Raw genomic sequence first — 22190 nt, 5'->3', positions numbered from 1 at the left:
GATATATACAAAAATAATTTTAGATAAAAATCCGAGCTCTATATATCTATACTTCAGGGTATTTTACCATCTAGAATTCTAAAAGCATTGTCAATTAAAATATATTAATTAAGCAGCTTCTACTCACTATAACAAATTTGAGCTTTTGGGACAAAATTATTTAGGGACGAAAAAAATTTTCGTCCCAAAAAATTGATGACTTTACAAAATCGTCGGAACGGTCAAATCACCATTCGAACCGTTTTTTCTGTGATGAATTAAATCGTCTCAAAAATTTTCTCCCGTTCGAATGGTAAAAAACACGTTCGAACATTAAGATCTTGGCGGGGAAGTAATTTATTATGGCGGGAAAAGTTCACAACTGTTTGAACGATAATTTGTTGTGTTCGAACGGTTGTAATTAATTTGATGTTAAGATTTTTAGTTAAATAAATATTATCAACCATACACCACATAATATAAATCAATAATTTCTCCAAAAAAGACAATATTTAATTTACAAATAAAACAAATTATCAAAACACCATATATAATGTCCATAACTATAACAAAAAAAAAATATAAATAAAGAATATAAACTACTATGATATGAGATCTCTACACACATCCTCGACTGCAGCTAATTGTATCTCTACTTGTGCCAGTCAAGTACTGAGCGTGACCTGAGTTGCATTATTGGCATTAATCTTTGTACGTAACTCATTAACCTCTGTACGTAACCCAGAGACGGTAGCTATAATCTCTGTACGCAACTCATATATGGCAGTATGCACTGCATTAATCATTGCTGATGTGTGTACGCCGATCTCAGCACGCAATATGTCGGCCATCTCCTCATGAGTAGATATGCATGATGCCTCGGCCTGTGCAAATGTCTCACCAGCCACTACTCCAGTATTTCCCGGCTATGCATCTCTCTGAATCTCAGCCCTATCAGGAACAGCTCCACGAAAATGAAATCTCGAGTGTCCCGTACTTCGTGACAGGGTGATGCTGTTGATCGGTCCCATCGGCTCTCGGGAACGCACGACAAGTTCGGGCACGACCCCGACATGTAGCAAAAATCGGGTGATGAGGATCCCAAATGGCAGTATATCTGTCGTAATGAACCATGCCTCTGATCAGATCCTCTCAAATATATAACCCACGAGGTCGATCGGGATGCCACGAGCGACCCGTATCATAAATCTCGCTCGATCCATGCCGACCTCGGTCTTGTGCTGTCGAGGGTCAATATTGTTCGCAATGATCAAATTCATGATCTTGAAGAAAGAAGATAAATCTGTCTGCCTAATACTCTTCGTCCCATCGTATACCGAAGCATCTAGACCAACAATCAAGTCTTTGGCCTCATGATCAGCAAGTGTATCGATCTCATCTGTGTAAACTGGTCCCTCGTCCTGAGACATCTCTACAGCACCTAAAGGATCAGACTCTCTAGGCTGCAGGTTCAGATAGGCATCAAGAAGCCTAGGAATACCCAGATATGTAGCGAGTTCGTCCGCTGAAAATATAATAGGAGCTCCTCGGACACAGATCCCGTATGCTTCTCCATCGTCTGGGCTGGCACCACCGAGCTCTTTATAGAACTCAGTAACGATCTTAATGTAGGAAATGAGCTTCATTCCTTCTTCTCGCTGATCTAAGATTGGTGCCTAACCATGATCATTGAATACTGATAGGAGAGAATGACCCTCTCATATAAGAGTCACAAAATCATATAGTTTTACCTGTCGCTCAAGTAAAATAGTCTGCTCTCGAACTGTTTGGATGGAAGGTTCCCTTAATCTACCACGTTTATGGCCCCTATAAGACATTATTATGAACCTGAAATTATAAAAATAAAATATATATTCAACATTAGTGATAAAATCTAATTACGACGAAAAGATTTACAAAATTAAATACTTTAATAAATTAATTAATAGAACAATTCAATGAAACGATGAAAACAATTTAATAAGCTAATATAAACAAAATGGTTCAAATGTAATATAAAGCGTTCGAACGAATATAATATATGGTCAAACGGACAATTAAAACCATTTGAACATTTAAAAGTTGTTCGAACGTAAGGGTTGAATCGTTCGAACGGAAACCAGATCGAACTCGGCCATGGCTGAGTCAACTTGGTGGCCATGAAAACACCCAAAAATCCATCGATTTCGTGGTTTCTTCAACAAAACATATACTATTCTTCATTTCTAAACATCCTACGGTAGATTTATGGTGTTCTACGGTGACTATTGATGAAAAAATATAATTTTTCTAAAAAAAAAGAATAAAATCATAAAATAAACGGTAAAATAGCTTTTAAAATGCATACATTCACTTGGGAGGAAGTGTGTTTGACGTAGGTGCTGATTACGGTGCCGATTGATGGGCATTCAAACGTTTTCTCTCGATTTCAAACGGTGGGGACGGCGGCATGAGAGAAATATCCATCCGCGATAACTTATACGTTCGTAACTGTTCGAACGTTATATTGTACCATTCGAACGGTATTACACTATTGTTCGAACGTTAATATTTAACGTTCGAACGGTATTTGTTTTAAGTTTTGTAAAAATTCATATTAAAAGTATATTATATTTATAATCCTATAAATTAATATAATATATATACTATTTTAGTAGATTATATATAGTCTAATATATATGTAATATTATAATATATATTATGATAGTATAATACTTTAAATGAAAACATAATAACTTATATGTATTTTATTATAGTATAATAGTAATATATCATAAGATATTTCATTAGACTTTATTATATAAGTTATATATGATACTATACTTTACTATATATATAGAGTATAGATTACTAATATTCATTCATCTTATAAATTTCTCTATACTTTACCATGTGATCTTAGTATATTTGAGGCAATATATATGTGAGTATATATTACTAATACATAAGATCTTATATTTTCCACTATACTTTAGTTTGAGATAATATATATGGTATGATATATATGATATATAATATAGATTACTATATATCATATAGTATATATTACTAATATATTTTCCTTTATACTAATTTAAAATAGTATAATATATATATTAATATATATGATGGTATATATTACTAATAGCTATCTGCATCTTACATTAGGATAGTATACTTTAGTATTTTTTTTTTTTAAAAAAGTTAGGGTCACCTGTCCACTAGTGATCCCTCCCCAATTTTATTAATAACCCTCACTTGTGGCGGAGGAAAATCGTGGTTACAAAAACAAGCATCTGGGATACAAACGAAAACCCAGAATACAAAAAACACCAAGCCAGAAAAAAAACTAACATAACCAAGAAAATAAACAAAAAACAAACGACACCCGAAACTAACTAAAACGAAAAGACGGTAACCCGGAGTAGTCCATGCAGATAAGACCACGCAACGCATGGGGGGTCTCCAGTAATTGAGAGACAGCTAAATCTTTACCAGAAGTCCCATGTTTGGCTAACCAATCTGCAACTTTATTTTCCTCACGAAAAACATGATAGAGCGAGCAGGTCATGGAGGTCATAATGTCCATAATTTCCTCCCAGAAATCCTCCAGGTACCACACCCCACATCTATTGCTCCTCCACCAGGAAATAATAGTCATAGAGTCAAGTTCAATGTGCACATAATTTAGAGATAAGGATTTACAAACCTGGAGTCCATGAAGAAGAGCTAAAAGTTCTGCCCGATTATTAGAACCTGTACCAATAAAGGAGGAAAAAGCATGAATTAGCTTTCCATGATTATTTCTAATGATCCCACCTATTCCTGAGGCACCAGGGTTACCCAAACTACTGCCATCTGTGTTAAGCTTGACCCATCCCGCCGAAGGACGTTGCCAAGTGATAATTTTACAACGCCGAATTGGGGTAAGAACGGGCTGGACATGCAAACTTTCCAATACCTGCAAATCAAAACTAGAAATGTTAGAACTAGCATGCATATCACGACAGATAAGACTAAACCACCGACGAACAAAGTGAATAATTTTGGAGACAGATTCAAAGCGACCCTCCATACGGGCCAAACAGCGCCTCCGCCAGATTCTCCAGGTGATAATCACCGGGAGAATTCCCACAATAATGACAACTTGAGACGCAAGAGTCGCGCGACGGAACCACATCTTCACTGTGTCTTTCCAATTTCGGCCTACCGGGATCCCAAGATAAGCCCCAAAATAGCGCCAAATATTATTAGCAATATCACCTGCAAAATGAACATGATTTTGGTCCTCAAAGTGACCATTAGCACAACAATCACAACGAGAGGTAATAGGGATGCCAATACGTCGAAGATGATGATCGACACTAAGGGCCATATACCAAGCTTTCCACATAAGAGAAGACATTTTAAGAGGGAGACTCTTATGCCAAATCCAAGTGTGCCCCTCAATAGTATCACCTCTAATGCGAACACAATCCCAAGCCAACTTAGTGGAAAACAAACCATTATCATTTTTGGTCCAAATCAGAACATCCAAACCCGGCTTCGCCTTGCAAATATCCTCTAAAATACCATCAAATTGATCCAGCCCCACTAACTAACGAATAAAATCCACATCCCAATCATTATTTAATTTGCAATCCTTCACTTGAAGATTGGGATGCCCCACTATATTCATATCATTACTTAAAGGACCTCTATCTCTCCATTTATCATACCAAAAAAAAACCTTACCATCCTTAAGACGCCATTTAGAATTTTTCAAGACCAAAGGGAGGGATTTAACAATCATTTTCCAGAACCTAGTACCCTTAGTAGGATCAACCGGGACCCAAGGTTTAATACCCACATACTTACTCTTAAAAAAATTAGCCCATAAAGAATTACCTTGAATAAGATTCCAAGCAATCTGGCATGAAGGGCTTTCTGCATATCATCGAGGTTTCTAAGAGCCAAACCGCCTTCCTCCACTGGACAGCAGATAGAATTCCAGGCCGCCCATTTTTTCTTACCTTTGCCATTCTTCTCCCCCCAAAAGAAAGTACTCATCATCCGATTAATGGTTTTAATAGTAGATTGAGGGACCTGAAGGATAGCAAAAAGATGAAGAGCCATACTAGAAAGAACGTGATGAAGTAAGATAAGACGGCCACCCGTCGAAAGGAATCTCATCTTCCACCTCGAAATTTTCTTTTGAATATTAGCAAGCATATCTTCAAGATGTACCTATTTAAGACGGCCCAAAATAATAGGCACTCCAAGGTATTTGAAAGGGAAAGATCCTTCTGAAAATCCAGTCTTCCGTAATAATAAGCTTTTACGAGCTAGAGAGATTTTTTGGGAGCAGAAAATGGCAGATTTAGAGTGATTGATACACTGACCCGACCAACTCTCATATTCATGAAGCACAGATAAAATCTCCCTTATGGCTTGAGAGCTACCATTAGAAAAAATCACTACATCATCAGCGTACATAAGATGAGAAATTCATGGCATACCTCGAGCCTGGGAGAATTGACCAAATTTTTGAGCCTCCACACTTTGCTTGATCAATCTAGAGAGAATTTCTTGAAGAGGAATAAAGAGATAAGGAGAAAGAAGATCACCCTGATGTAAACCTCGACCAGCTTGAAAGAAACCTTTAATAGTGCCATTCATCATAATAGAATACCAAGGGGTCGAGATGCATGTTCTGATAAGATCACAAAAATTAATGCATATGATCTTACAGTACTTTTCATTTAATGATGAAAAAAATATATTTAAACATTAAGGTGATGTGTTCGAACGGTACTTGTAAACCGTTCGAACACATTTTTTACGTTTGAGCTATAAAAAAACATTCAAACGGATTATTGCAATGGTGGGAAAATATCCCGCCAATTAATGACTCTGTATAACCGTTCAAATGTTATTTGTTACATTCGAATGGATTATTGCAATGGTGGGAAAATATCCCGCCAATTAAAAACTCCTAGATTACCATTCGAACATAATTTTTAGCCGATCGAATGGTAATCCAGAAATTTGCTCGGGCAGGAAAATTGGCGCGCTGAAATTTTTTGCGTTCAACCGGACTTTATTTACATTCGAACGGATGATCATAACTTATCATCTTCCCGCACGACAACAATCCGCACTTTATTTTTCCCTCCTCTCTTTCACTCTTCTCCGTTTTCTCTCCAAAATCTTATATTTTGTTTACACAATCCTTCATTCTATCATCTCACAAAAATGATTGCTTAGTATATTTTGCTTAAAGGTATGACTTTCTTTATCATTTTACTTCTAAATCTCAAATTTTTTTTTATTGATTTTGTAGTTTATATATATTGTGTAGGTGTTTATTAGATTAAATACAAAATATGTTTAATAGAGGGTTGCTATTTCAAGTATATATGTTATATATTTGTTAGAGAGTTACTATTCGAAGTATATATGTTGTATGTTTGTTAAAGGGTTGTTATTCGGAGTATATATGTTGTATGTTTGTAGTGTTTTCTGAATATGAGTTTGTGATGATGTTTTATTAGATAGTACTCGTCTGAACTGGCTGGTGTTTGGAATCTAGATTGATATCGTTCGAACGTAGTTATATACCGTTCGAACGAATAAACACGTTCGAATGGGATACAACCGTGTTCAAAACGATTGTAAAACTTTCTTAAACCTTAATATGAATATGTAATATTATAGTAGATTATATATAGTATATATATGTAAGAATTAATAATACTTAAACTCATATTGATATTTAGAAGATAATAGTTGTAAAAACTATCTTACAACTAATTACTTAATGTGTTAAAATTATATTAGAAAAACATAAGGTTTAATAATACTTAAACTCATATTAATATTTAAAAGATAATAGTTATAAAACTATCTTACAACTAATTATTTAATATGTGATAAAATTATATGTAGTTAACATATGGATTATTAATACTTAAACTCATATTAATATTTAAAAGATAATAGTTGTAAAAACTATCTTACAACAAACTTAAAAGGGATAAAATTATATTATAAAAACATAAGAATTATTAATACCTAAATTCATATTAATATTTAAGTATTAATTAAACTATGAGGACTAACTTAACAAGTAATAAAAGATAATTAATATTAAACTATGACGACCACTTAACAAATAATAAAAGATAATTTTAATTAATACTTAAAATTAACTATAATGTATAATTAAGCTAATATGTAATACTCATGATATGTTTAGTATACTTAAAATACCCATGATATATATGGAGTTATCATCTTGTATTCTCGCATTTTTTTTTATTTTTGTTGTCTTTTAATATTGTATCTTCTACTTGGCATTAAAATAAACCTTAGACCCGTTCGAGAGTTATCAATCATGTTAAACTATGATTAATAACTCTTGAATTGTCCAGAGTGGACAGTTTGGGATTGTAAGATCATTCTCACAAACTATCAAACTATATATGTTGCATCCAACATTATGATTTTGGTAGAGTCATCCCTTATTATTCTCTGGATATGTAGTTTCAGTGAATGTGCATAGATGATGTATTACTCGTCGATGTGCACGACCAAATGAGCATATTTGGAGAACTATGGGGAGATGCTGCCGAAATTTTGCTTGACGTGACAGATAATAGTTGGTAGGTTGGCGATTATGATCTTACAATCCCAAATGGGATAGGACCAACTATCTAGTGAAATGAAAAAATTGCACTACATGTTAGATAATTGATTGTTTGTTGTTGCACGTGACTGTTTGCAATAGGATATTAGACATGGATAAGAGTTGGATGTGAGTTAGAGATCGGTTGGGTGAGGATTACAATGTATACGCTGAAGGAGTTAAGAAAATTTTGGAGTTTGCATCCTGTACAATTGGCAGTGACGGTCGTATTAGATGCCCATGCCGACTTTGCAAGAATTTATGTTCTCATAAGATAGAGTTGGTGAAAGAGCATCTATTTGTCAAAGGTATTGACCAAGGTTATACAGATTGGGTCTTACATGGATAACCGTATCCAACGTCATTTGAACTTCGAGATGAAGAAGAAGACATCAATGAAGATGTACATCCTAAGTCATCCCTTGGTGATGATCCCGAAGAGGATATGGAGCAAATGTTGTGCGACATTGGTGCGGGAATGTTTATGGATGAAAGTGGAACAGATCCATCAAATTCAAATGATTCATGCCATGACACTTTTACCTGGTTGTGGAATGATTCACAACGTGAGTTATATCCAGGGTGTAGAAGGCACAATAAGTTGTCATTTACAAATAGACTGCTTCATATAATATCCATGTGCCAAATATCTATTAAGGCTGTCAATATGTTGCTCGAGCTGTTTAAAGAGGCACTTCCATCGGACAATATTTTACCCCACAACTTTTACGAAGCAAAATAGTTGAAAAAATGACTCGGGTTTGATTACAATGTAATACATGCATGTAAGAATGATTGTGTGTTATTTTGGTGAGAGAATGAGCAGTTGAACAAGTGCCCCATTTTCCATGAATCAAGATGGACAACTGAAAAGCCGAATGTGCCGCAGAAGGTTGTACGTCACTTCCCATTGATACCTAGATTACAACAGTTATTTATGTCACGTTCAACAGCTGTAGATATGACATGGCACTCATCATCTAGAGTCAAGAATGATAATGTTTTGTCACATCCTGTAGACTCTCAAGTTTGGATGGAATTTGACTTGGAACACCCATACTGAAGAACCTCGTAATGTTCAACTTGGGTTAGCAACAGATGGATTTAATCCGTTTGGGAACATGAGTACTAGTCATAGTACTTGGCCAGTTGTACTTATACCGTACAATCTACCACCGTGGAAGTGTATGAAAGATCCATATTTCATGATGAGTTTGCTCATTCCGGATCCGAGATCACCAGGAAATGATATAGACATACACTTGCATCCACTAATAGCAAAATTGAAAGATTTGTGGGAGAATGGGGTCTTAACATTTGCTTCATCAACAGGCAAGTCGTTCAAGATGCATGCTGCGGTCTTATGGACAATAAATGATTTTTCCGCTTATGGAAACTTGTTAGGTTGGAGCAATAAGGGGAAATTGGCATGTCTGAATTGTAACAAACATACACAATCTGAATGGCTTACGTATGGGAGGAAATTATGCTTCATGGGTCATCGTCCATTTTTACCTGGTGACCATAGATAGCGTGGAAATGGTAGGATGTTTGATGGCACTGTTCAATGGGGGCACCCTCCACCATTATTGTCTGGCGAAGATGTTATTGCACACTTTGTGAATGTCGGAAGTAATGATTTTGGTAAAAAATAACGTAAGAGAAAACGAAGTGCGAATGAGTTGAATTCGACCCAAAAAAAGTATATTTTTTGAACTCCCCTCCTAGTCGACGTTAAAATTGCGGCATAGTTTCAATGTTATGTATATTGAAAAAAATATATGCGAGTCCGTGTTAGGAACATTGATGTCAATTGAAGGTAAAACGAAGGATAATATAAACTCACGGAAAGATCTAAAGCGGTTGGGAATAAGACCTGAAATGCACTTGCAACAAAGGAATTCGTCTGTTTACATGCCAATTGAGTGGTATACATTGTCAAGGAACGAAAGGGCTACATTTTGTGAGTGGTTACAGAAGATTAAATTACCGGACGGTTATGCCTCGAATTTAACAAGGTGTGTGGGAACAAATGATTGGAAAATTACTGGACTAAGAAGCCATGATTGTCATGTATTTTTACAACGTATCTTGCCTGTTGGTATCCGTGGGTTCTTGACTAGATATGTGCGGGTTGCGTTAATTGAGCTGGGTGCATTTTTTAAAGATTTATGTACTAGAACGTTGAATGTAGAAGCTTTGGAACGTATGGAACGAGAAATTACAGTTATATTATGTAAGTTGGAAAGTATTTACCCACCGTCATTCTTCGACATCATGGTTCACTTAGCCGTTTATTTGCCACGTGAGGCTCGACTTACAGGACCAATCCAGTATAGATGGATGTATCCCATTGAGCAATTTCTTGAAAAGTTCAAATGCACAGTGGGTAATAAGCCCGTCCAAAAGTTCAAATTGCATATACATATATTAATGATGAGTGGCATACATTCTATTCCAAATACTTCCACGGCGTTGACACAACATTTGATCGGCCATAAAGAAACTTTGATGTTGACAAAGCAAGACAACGGATCGGATTTTCTGTATTTTCCCAACAAGTACGTCCACTTGGTGCTCAGCGTGGTTATAATTTGTGTGAAAGGGAGTTTGAGAAAGCTCAGTGGTACGTGCTAAATAATTGCCCAGAGATAGAGAGCCACTTGAAGTAAGTTCAAATTAATTATTAATTAATCATTGAATTTACTTATTAAACAATTATACGAATATAATTATTGTTGGTAATTTTTAATTTCAGTGATCATATTAATGTGCTAAAAGAATTGAGAGTAAATGATATAGACCAGAGACATGAACAGGAGTTCCTGAAATGGTTCGAACAACGGGTAATGACATTAATACAAATGTAATTTTGCACTAACATATTTTAAATAGAGAGGGTTGTTAACAGTTGAGTGTTTATACTTTATTTAATATGCAAGTTGTACAAATGCATGCGAGTAATCCGAACGATATATCAGATGAACTATATGCACTGGCACATGGACCCTATAACGCAATGCATAATATTCTGCATGTATTTCTCGAGGAAGTAGATATCACACAATTGATCGAGAACTTTATAGGAAAATACAAAATAATGGTGTCCTTGTTGAAGGGAATCATGATAGAGATAATGTTGATTTCTATGGAGTTATCATAGATATAATTTGAATGAGATATGTGGGGGAGCTTGTGATTTATATATTTAAGTGTGATTGGTGGGATTTAAGTAATCCTCGAAGGGGAAAATGCCAGGATGAATATTTTCTAAGTATTAATACATCAAAAATATGGTATGAAGATGATCATTTTATTTTGGCTTTCCAAGCATCTCAAGTATTCTATTTAGACGATCCTCAGTTAGGAAATCAATGGCAAGTAGTACAAAAGTTTTCTCCTAGAAATATTTATGACGTTATCCTTGAGGTGGAGGGACAAGATTAAGAAGAAGATGATCCCTCTATTCAAAAAGCATATCAAGAGAGTTAGCCTACCTTTAACTTATTTGTGGATTTGAGCCAGTATGAGATGATCCCATTACATAGGTAAGATACTGAGGCTGAAATAGTTGAGGCGATAGTTGATCAAAGTGTTGACTCATCTAAACTATCTACAGATGATGAGAGTGAATCTATAGATGAAACTAATACAGTTGAATGATCGGTTTTATGTTCACATTATACAGTATCTCGCAATTATGCCACCAAAGAGGAAGGAAGTTCGCATCCCATCTCTACCTGTTTCTAGCTCTCCGTCTGACTCACCATTAGAGACTGACTCTATGGAAAAAGGTAAATAGCTAATACTCATTTTTTTCATTAAGATATATGATAATTGATACAAGGTAAATAACTAATATTATTTTATAGAGATAACAGTACAATCTCGTCACGGACGAGGCACTACTAGAGGTGTGACGTTGGAAAAATATCGTAAAATAGGTAAGATTAAGGTTAACGTTCCTAACGAACATACCGGAGGCGAGGGACAATAAGCAGCTTGGCTTGCTTTGCATGTGGGTGCTCTTACACAGACTTATGCACCTTTGGCTATGAGTTCATGGCATAAAGTCCCGCAAGATGTAAAAGAGCTTATAAAGAAGCATTGTTTGGTACGTAATATTTAAATAATAAATTTTTATTGATATTATTTAATATTCTAAATGATAATATCTTTGTGTATATACTTTTTCAATGATGACTTCGAACTAAATTTTGGTCGGAGATAGGAGTGTAGGACTGTCGAAGAGCTGATGTGTAATGCAATCTGCAAGTATAAGGCGAGATGTCACGAGCATTACAAGAAGTACGAGAACAAGGAAGATGCACGCCAGCATCCTTTTCAGGATGTCCGACCTGAAGAATGGAGAAAACTTTGCGACATGTTTGAGGATTCATCATATAAAGTAAATTAAATGAATTCTTTATGTCATATTTGTAATTTTTCACTTGTTAACTTTTGCAACTTCTATGCAGGCGTGAAGTTCTATAAACAAAATGAATAGATCAAAGTTAAAGATTCATCATCATGCAGGCTCAAGATCTTTCCATTGCCTCTCTCAGAAATTCGTAATGTGCTTTTTTTTATTTTTTTTTATTCTATGTAGTTTGTTTTTAATATAGACTTTATATCTTAACAATATCTCTTGTAGAAAGAGTCAAACACCAATTTTCATCTAACAAAATTATATGATGCATCACATACTAATAGTAATAGAGAGTGGACTCATCCCAATGCTCGTGAGAATTATGTAAGTATTCTAATTTCTTTTAATTAACCATATTTAAATTATTGTGTCAATATTAATTTTATATGTTGTGTGTAGGATAAAATGGTTGCCCTCCGTGCTAAAGTTGCATTAGATCATAATTTATCAACAGGTGATGTTGAAATTTCTACACAAGTTCTGGGTCAACGTTCGGGCTACTTGAGGGGTTTGGGTCGCTGTGTAAAGCTTTCAGGCTCTTCATCAACGTCAAGAACTACTGCCATTGCGTAAGAGAATGCAAATTCTAGGATCGAAGAATTGATAGTAAAATAGCAGGAGTTAGAGACTCAATTGACGAAACAAGCAGACATGAAGATGCGCATAAAATAACAAGAAGATCAACAAAGAGAGCTGCAACTCCTAATGCAAGAACAACAAAGGCAAATGCAGCTTCAAATCTAGATGCTTATGCAACAATTCAGGCCTCCAAACAATTAAATTTCATTAGAAGTGTTTTTGCATATTGAACAATTATATATCACGTACTGATAAATTTATTAGTATTATTAGTATTTTATTTATTTAGTTCTAACTTATTAGATTATTATTATTTATTTTGAACAACTTGTAATGTATTTTTGAAATCTAAATATCTATTCGGTTTTAAGTATTGTCCAAGAAAATAATAACTGTTTGAACTGTCATCAAACGTTCGAACATTGAAATTTAGAGTTCGAATGGTAAAACATTTCTCGCCATTCGAACTCTTTAGTATAACTAATTCACTATTTGCGTTCAATCATCAATTTTTTTATTCGAACGTTTCTTCATGTGTATTTGGTCAAACGGTCATGAAATACCCATTCGAACCGTTCCTCATTGTTCGAACGTTATTTCTAACATTCGAACGGATTTTCGAGACGAATTTAATTTGTCCTAGAAAAAAAATCCGTTTGAACGCTATCGAACGATCTAACTTAATTTCGTCCCAAAAGATATTTTTTGTGACGAATTTGTGATTTTCATCCCAAAATAACTTTGGGGTCGGTTTTATAGGGACGAACTTGGGACAGTTTTTTTTCATCCCAAAAAATATTTTGGAACGAAATGCCAGTCTTTTGGGATTAAACTTTTCGTTCCAGAAGACCTTATTTGTTGTAGTAACTTGGGCCTTGTTCGTTTTTACAACTCCTCTCAACTTATTTAATCTAAATATTACAACTTTCTCAAATTTCTACACAATAAAATATCAATTCAACTTTTTCAAATCTCAAAACAAAAATAATATTAAAAAAATATATTCTAATAATATTTTATTCAAATTTTAACTTTAATCTCAATTCATCTCATCTGCGAAAACAAAAGAGGCCTTAAAGAAAAGGCCGTACGAGAACTACTTTAGAATTAATAAAGTCCTTTAGTAGAATCAAAACAAGCATTTGTAACGGATTATTTTCAACAAGAATGACTATTTACTATAAAAATAAACTCATTTTAGCAGAAATTAATAGTTACTTTCGTAAGAAATAGCTAACCATAAATAAGTAATTTTTTTATAGTGAATATTATTGATATTATATCTACACGCGGCATATATATGCGTGTCTGGGTGTATATCCATATCATGAATATATGTATATATGCATATATATATATTTATTTATATATATATATGTATGAATGTGGTCCAAAATTTACACCAAAGAAATTTGATGAAGAAAAGTGACAAGTTGCATGGTCAAAGTTCAATATTGTACGTCAAGTTGCCATGGGATTTGGACTTTACAACTTGCAGACGCAACCTTCGAATTTTCTCTGTTCCGATCTATTTAATTTCTTGTGGCGATTCATCTCTCCAATCTGGAAGGTTGGAATGGCCTGCAAACTAACCTTAGAAAATACAACATGCAAAAGATGTTACCGCCGTAACGTTCACGTACGTACATTAAATTTCCAAGTCTTAAACAAGCAGCGAGTCCTTAACCTGCTTGGAATGGTCGCAGCTTCCAAGGTTGACGAGAGGCTTAGTAAGATTGGATATACTGTGCACAGCTTACGTTAGAAGCAGGCGATAGTTATTGTATAGTTTTTGGCTAGTTTCTTGGAATACTGTATAGGCTTGGAACAGTGTAGGCAGGAAAAGATAGTTTTTACTTTTTGAATGGTGTATGATGGTTTTCCTCCGTCAAAAGTGAGGGGTTCTATATAGTATTGGGAGGTTTCGCCCTCCATTAAAAAAAAAAAAGAAAAAGGACAGCAATGGAAAACAGAGGAAAAGAGAAAAAGAAAGAAATGGAGAGGTGAAAGTTGGTGCTTGATTTCCAGTGCCGAGTGACAATAAGCTCCAAAGAAGTTGCTAACAAGTTTCTTATCTTTCTCTTAATTTTCCTTTTATGTCAAAAAAAACTGAAGACATAACGTATGCGACAAAAAAAAAAAAAAAAAAGCAGCGGATCCTCCTCATAACACAATAAATAATGAAGCTCGCATCCAATTTCTAGCGCAGAAACACAGACAAGAATGAAGTTTCTTAGGACATCAATGCTTGCATTTGTTTTTACTTTTTTCTCATATGTATGAGCAACTTCGGCTCACACTAATGAAGACTTCCTTCAATGCCTGACCCTTCATGCTGGAAACTCCAGTACCTCCTCAATTTCTAAAGTCATTTACACCCCCACCAATTCCTCTTATTCATCTGTATTGGAATTCTCCATACAAAATCCTAGATTCTCAACACCTGCCAACCCGAAACGTCTAGTCATTGTTATGCCATTGCATGTCACCCAAATTCAAGCAGCCATTAATTGTTCCCAAAAGCATGGCCTGCAAATCAGAGTTAGAAGCGGTGGTCATGATTATGAGGGCCTTTCTTATGTATCTGATGTTCCATTTCTCATAATCGATATGATAAATCTTTGATCAATCAGTGTAGATGCAAATATGGCCTTGCTACAGATAATATTATTGACGCACAAATGATTGATGTCAAGGGTAGAATCCTTGTTGCATGGAAAATCAAGCTGGTTCATGTTCCATCAACTGTGACTGTATTCACAGTTAATAGGAACTTGGAACAAAATGCAACCAAGCTTGTTTATCGGTGGCAACATGTTGCAGACAAAGTTCATGAAGATCTATTCAGTCGCGTTGTGTTAACTGGTGCCAATTCTAGCCAAGAAGGGAGGAGGACAATACAAGCTTCATTTAGTTCCTTGTATCTCGGAGGGATAGATAATGATACACCACGGCATTCAGCTAGAGGACTCAAACCAAATCCCAAATATTTGGGAGGAGGTTAGACGAACAAAATCGACGCAAGCGAACGTAGTGGGCGTAGCGCGGGACGTAATGCGCGGGACGTAGCGGGACGAAGTGAGCAGGACGTAATGCGCGAGACGTAGCGTTCGACGCGAGACGTAATGTGCAGAAACAACGTGCATACGTGCATGGACTGGGTCATAGTCGTTAGAGATATTTCGGCTCTATGTTATCTTCTGTTTTATCTTCTGTTTTATGATTAATTGCTGCTGCATTTTATTCAGTTAAATACATGAGTCATTTCCCTTTTATTAGGCGTCGGCTACTGGTAGTGGCTTAGGTTGTTCCTCTGTTTCCGCAAGATCTGTTTTAGTGTTCTGTTTCAGTGTGTAAGCTTGGTCTGCTATTTAAGCAGCCGAAAGTTATCAATGAAGGCAGCAGAAAAATTATCCCAGTAAAGGTGGTTCATCCTCACCCGAAGAGGACAATTCTTGAGTATCATATTTGACATTATCAAGGGACCTATCATTGGCCTCAGAGCCAGGTTAAGCATGGGAACCAACAAGGAGCGTATTGAGCACTTGGAGTATGGATTGGGCGTTGTGCAAGAGGGTTTACAGAGAATGGAGGAAACCCTCAATCGACTTTCCAATGTATTGCTCACTAACCCGGATACCTCAAACCCGGGCAATCACCACCACGAAAACCCAGATGGCGGACGGATGATCGTCTCGTCCAAATCAGCCAAGTTAGAGTTTCCACGCTTCTCTGGAGACGATCCAACGGAGTGGTTCAATCGGGTGGAACAATTTTTTGAATATCAGAATACGGCAGAGAACCAAAAAGTTCCCATGGCTGCGTACCACCTTGAAGGGGAAGCCAACCAATGGTGGCAGTGGCTTCGTAGGACGTTACGTGAAGAAGGAAATGTGATATCTTGGGAAAAATTCGAAGAGGAATTATGGGCTCGCTTCGGGCCGTCGGGATGCGAAGACTTTGATGAAGCTCTCTCACGGATCAGGCAAACGGGAACATTGCGAGACTATCAACGGGAGTTTGAGAAGCTAGGCAATAAGGTACGTGGATGGACGCAAAAAGCTTTAATAGGGACATTCATGGGGGGCTTGAAGGCGGAGATTTCTGATGGGATAAGGATGTTTAAGCCGCAATCCCTCAAGGAGGCCATTAATTTGGCACGAATGCGGGACGAACAGCTTGCACGCCAGCAACGGTTTGTGCGATCACCACTCACAAGAGCTCCGCCAGTCTTTCCACCAACCACGCGTGTAGCCCCTGCTAATCCTGCAACTCCAATCCGACGTTTAACATGGGAAGAAATGCAAAAGAGAAGAGCTCAAGGTCTCTGTTTCAATTGCAATCAACGCTTCACCGCTGGGCATAAATGTCAAAAACCACAGTTACTGCTCTTGGAGGGGCATACGGATAATGTCATATGCGAAGATATTACTGATCAGCAAACATTGGAGGAAGACCAAGGTGGAGAAACAGGGGAAGTACAAGAACCTGAACAAGAACCCGAGATCACGTTGCATGCTTTAACAGGTTGGTCGGGTCCCAAAACCATGCGCATAACAGCGAGAATGGGTCCTCACGAAGTGGTGGTTCTGGTGGACAGCGGCTCGACGCACAACTTCATCAGTGAGCGTTTGGCGAACATGCTCAAATTACCAGTAGTACCCACGGAAGAATTTTCTGTCCGGGTGGCCAATGGAGAAAAATTAAAATGTCAAGGGCGTTACGATCAGGTACGAGTGGAGCTACAGGGTACCGAGTTTTATCTCACCCTTTTTTCTCTGCCATTAACAGGTTTAGATCTTGTACTTGGTGTGCAATGGCTTGAAATGCTCGGATCAGTGGTCTGTGATTGGAGGAAATTGACCATGGACTTTACTTGGCAAAACCAAGACCGCAGATTGCAAGGTGTAGACGTGCGAGCAATCCAGGAGGCAACACCGACTGAAATATCGAAAGAGCTCCGCCAAGGCCATGCTCTATTTGCGATATACATTCAGCCAACTTTGAGCAAAGCCTCACCTGCTGCGCCAGTTGATGTTAAGCAACAAGAAATGCAGAGGATCCTTAAAGACTATGAGGACGTATTCCATGACCCCTCAAGTCTGCCACCAGTGCGTGAGGTTGAGCATTGCATTACGCTCAAGGAAGGGACCGAGCCAATCAATGTAAGACCGTATCGATATGCACATTTTCAGAAGGAGGAAATCGAAAAACAAGTGCAGGAGATGCTGAATTCCGGCCTTATTCGTCCAAGTACCAGTCCGTTCTCGTCCCCCGTATTATTGGTCAAGAAAAAAGATGGTAGTTGGCGATTTTGCACGGACTACCGCGCACTCAATGCCGCCACCATTAAGGATCGATTTCCCATTCCGACGGTAGACGACATGTTAGACGAATTACATGGCGCTTCATACTTTACCAAGCTCGACCTAAGGGCCGGATATCACCAAGTAAGAGTAAATCCTCCCGACATTCTCAAAACTGCATTTCGTTCTCACAACGGTCATTATGAATATTTAGTAATGCCGTTTGGTCTATGTAATGCACCCTCTACGTTCCAAGCCATTATGAACTCTATATTTCGACCTTATCTTCGAAAGTTTATTTTAGTCTTCTTCGATGATATTCTCATATATAGCTCTACTTGGGAAAAGCATGTGACGCATGTAAAACAATCCTTGGAGATTTTGAGGCAACAACAATTTTTTGCTAAGGCCAGCAAATGTGTATTCGGCCAACAGGAGCTAGAGTATTTGGGACACATTGTTACGCCTCAAGGAGTGAAGGTCGATAATCAGAAAATTGCTGCCATGGTAGCATGGCCTACACCAACTAATATTTCTGAATTGCGTGGGTTTTTAGGCTTGACAGGATATTACAGAAAATTTGTTCGAAGCTATGGCATCATCGCTCGACCCCTCACCAACCTCCTCAAGAAAGGGCAGTATATATGGAGCGAGGAAGCCGAAGGAGCCTTCGTCAATCTTAAACGTGCGATGACTACCACCCCTGTTTTGGCCATGCCAAATTTTAATGAGCCCTTCACTATAGAAACGGACGCGGCAGAGGAAGTAATAGGCGCAGTCTTAACGCAACAAGGCAAACCCATTGCCTTCATGAGCCGTGCACTGGGAGTTACAAAAAAATCATGGTCCACCTACGCCAAAGAAATGCTTGCTATTGTGGAGGCGATACGCACATGGCGACCATATTTATTGGGGAGGAAATTCTTCATCCAAACCGACCAACGCAGCTTAAAGTATTTTCTGGAACAACATTTGGCAACACCAGAGCAGCAAAAATGGGTAGCCAAATTGCTAGGCTACGAGTATGAAATCACCTATCGCCCAGGTCGTGAAAATTCTGCTGCAGACGCCCTTTCACGCAAGCCCAACAGTCCAGTCCTCAACCACATCCATTTACCCACCGTAACTATATGGGATGAAATTCGGAAGGCGTACAAAGGAGACCCATACATCCAGGCAATCACGCAAGTGACCTAGAATCAAAACGAAGGGCCCTATACACAACGCCAGGGGTTACTTTTCTTCAAAGGCAGGGTACTCATTCCTTCCCAAGGAGAATTACGGAAGCAGTTGCTACACGAGGCTCATGACACAAAGATCGGAGGGCATTCAGGCGTCTTGCGGACTTTCAAACGCTTGGCAAATCAATTTTACTGGCCGAAAATGTATCAAGTTGTAACCGAATATGTTAAGCACTGTGAAGTATGCCAGAGGATGAAAACCGAGACACTCTCACCTGCGGGACTTCTCCAACCGTTGCCCATTCCTTGCCAAGTTTGGGATGATATCACTCTTGACTTCATTGAAGGATTACCCAAGTCCAACGGCAAAGATACTATACTGGTGGTAGTGGACAGGTTAAGCAAAGCTGCACACTTCCTAACTTTAGCTCATCCATTTACGGCTAAAGGTGTGGCTGAAAAATTTGTGGAAGGAGTTATCAAGCTGCATGGCTTGCCAAAATCGATCATTAGTGATCGTGACCCAGTTTTCATTAGCAGGTTTTGGCAGGAATTTTTTCACATGTCAGGCACAAAATTACAGCTTAGCTCCGCTTATCATCCGCAAACCGACGAACAAACGGAAGTCGTTAACCGCTGTGTAGAGCAATATCTTAGGTGCTTTGTACATCAATGGCCGCGCAAATGGAGTGCCTATCTACCTTGGGCTGAGTTATGGTATAATACAACGTATCATGCCTCAACAAGGATGACGCCGTTTCAAGCTTTATACGGACGGCCACTTCCCACAATTCCACTTTATCCTACTGGTCACTCTTCCATCCACGAAATTGATGAGCAGCTGAAAAACAGAGATGAGCTATTAAAGCAACTCAAAACTCATCTAGAAACCTCCATCAATCGTATGAAACAAACCGCTGATCATAAGAGGAGGGATGTCACTTTTGAAGTCGGTGACATGGTATTCTTGAAGCTGCATCCCTATCGACAACAGACAGTTTTTAAACGTGCCCACCAAAAGCTTGCCAGTAAGTTTTATGGGCCGTATCGGGTGCTACAAAAAATAGGGGCCGTTGCTTACAAGCTGCAGTTGCCAACCGAAGCCCACATTCATCCAGTTTTTCACATTTCCCTCTTAAAGAAATTTCTAGGCGAACATACACCGCCTTCTACAGAGTTACCGCCTATAGATAATGAAGGAACGATCATACTTGAGCCGCAACGCATCCTGGATACCCGCTGGGTCAAACAAGGCAAAAAGTTTGAAGAAGAACACTTGGTTCAATGGAAAAACTTGCCAGCTGAAAAAGCCACGTGGGAGAGAGCTCAATCATTGATGGAGCAATTTCCAAATGTGGACCTTGCGGACAAGCGTCCACCCAGTGGGGGAAGTATTGATACACCACGGCGTTCAGCTAGAGGACTCAAACCAAATCCCAAATATTTGGGAGGAGGTTAGATGAACAAAATCGACGCAAGCGGACGTAGTGCGCGTAGCACGGGACGTAATGCGCAGGACGTAGAGGGACGAAGTGCGCGGGACGTAATGCGCGAGACGTAGCGTTCGACGCGGGACGTAATGCGCAGAAACGACGTGCATACGTGCATGGACTGGGTCATAGTTGTTAGAGATATTTCGGCTCTATGTTATCTTCTATTTTATCTTCTGTTTTATGATTAATTGCTGCTGCATTTTATTCAGTTAAATACGTGAGTCATTTCCCTTTTATTAGGCGTCGGCTACTGGTAGTGGCTTAGGTTGTTCCTCTGTTTCCGCAAGATCTGTTTTAGTGTTCTGTTTCAGTGTGTAAGCTTGGTCTGCTATTTAAGCAGCCGAAAGTTATCAATGAAGGCAGCAGAAAAATTATCCCAGTAAAGGTGGTTCATCCTCACCCGAAGAGGACAATTCTTGAGTATCATATTTAGCATTATCAAGGGACCTATCAGATAATCTCCTTTCATTGATGCAAGAGAGCTTCCCTGAACTGGGTTTGGTAAGAGAAGATTGCACTGAAATGAGCTGGATTGAATCAGTCCTATACTTTGGAGGATTTCCAAGGGGAGAATCCCTTGATGTTCTACTAAACAGGACTCCTCTAATAAGACCCTTTTTCAAAGCAAAATCTGACTATGTGATGGAACCTATTCCCGAAGTTGGCTTGGAAGGGATTTGGGAGAGATTTTATGAGAAAGAGGCAGAAACAGCATTATTGATCTTCACTCCTTATGGGCAGAAAATGAGTGAAATTTCGGAGTCTGCAATTCCTTTCCCCCATAGAGCTGGTAATATCTACAAAATGCAATACTTGGTCTATTGGGAAGATGAAGGAATTGCAGCATCTGAGCGGCATATAAGTTGGATAAGGAGGCTGTACAGTTACATGGCTGCCTATGTTTCGAAATCTCCAAGAGCTGCATATATGAATTATAGGGGCCTTGACATCGGAAAAAATATTTCAAGAGGAACTTTAACAGGTTGGTTCATGTGAAGACTATGATCGATCCTACTAATTTCTTTAGGAATGAACAAAGCATTCCGACTCTTTAATAATCTTGGTGATTAGTGGTGATATTTAGAGATCTATATGATCTCTAAATTAAAGATTGCATGTACTCGGCGATAACGCCTTTTTCTCTACCTATTTTCACCTATTGATCTTCCATTTAATATGCACAGCTAACGGCTATATATGGATACCACACGCACGCACACACTGGATTGTAAATTTTTCTGGTTAATTTTCACAGATCATGTTCAAATCTTTCTCATAATTATTTATATGAATTATATTTTGGATCCGTTTGTTTATAATTTGGTTATATATGAATACATGAGCGAGACTCAATTGCTAATTAATTAATTATGAGATTTTAAAAAGGAAGTCTTTGAAAAATATTTCCGGTCATAAGCGCTAATAATGCTTTCGTTTTCAGCATTTTTGACATTGATGGGCACCGCTAGCTAGCCAGTGAGAAGGGGAAATCAGCACGGATCATTATTGTCAATATTGTACCACGTTATATATGCATGGATATTCCCGACTCAGTCACATGCAATCAGGCTTTCAACC

At 37.9% G+C, this 22190-nt stretch overlaps 1 pseudogene; it reads left to right on the top strand.

Annotated features, from left to right (window-relative positions):
- Positions 1-9430: 9430 nt before the first annotated feature.
- On the top strand, positions 9431-21667 carry LOC118347984 (annotated as a pseudogene).
- The last annotated feature ends 523 nt before the right edge of the window (positions 21668-22190 follow it).

The sequence above is a fragment of the Juglans regia genome, chromosome 3 (assembly GCF_001411555.2).
Source record: "Juglans regia cultivar Chandler chromosome 3, Walnut 2.0, whole genome shotgun sequence".
In the NCBI taxonomy this organism is placed as follows: Eukaryota; Viridiplantae; Streptophyta; class Magnoliopsida; order Fagales; family Juglandaceae; genus Juglans; species Juglans regia.
Note: the sequence above shows the minus strand (reverse complement) of the source record. Positions and strands in the feature narration are given on the sequence as shown.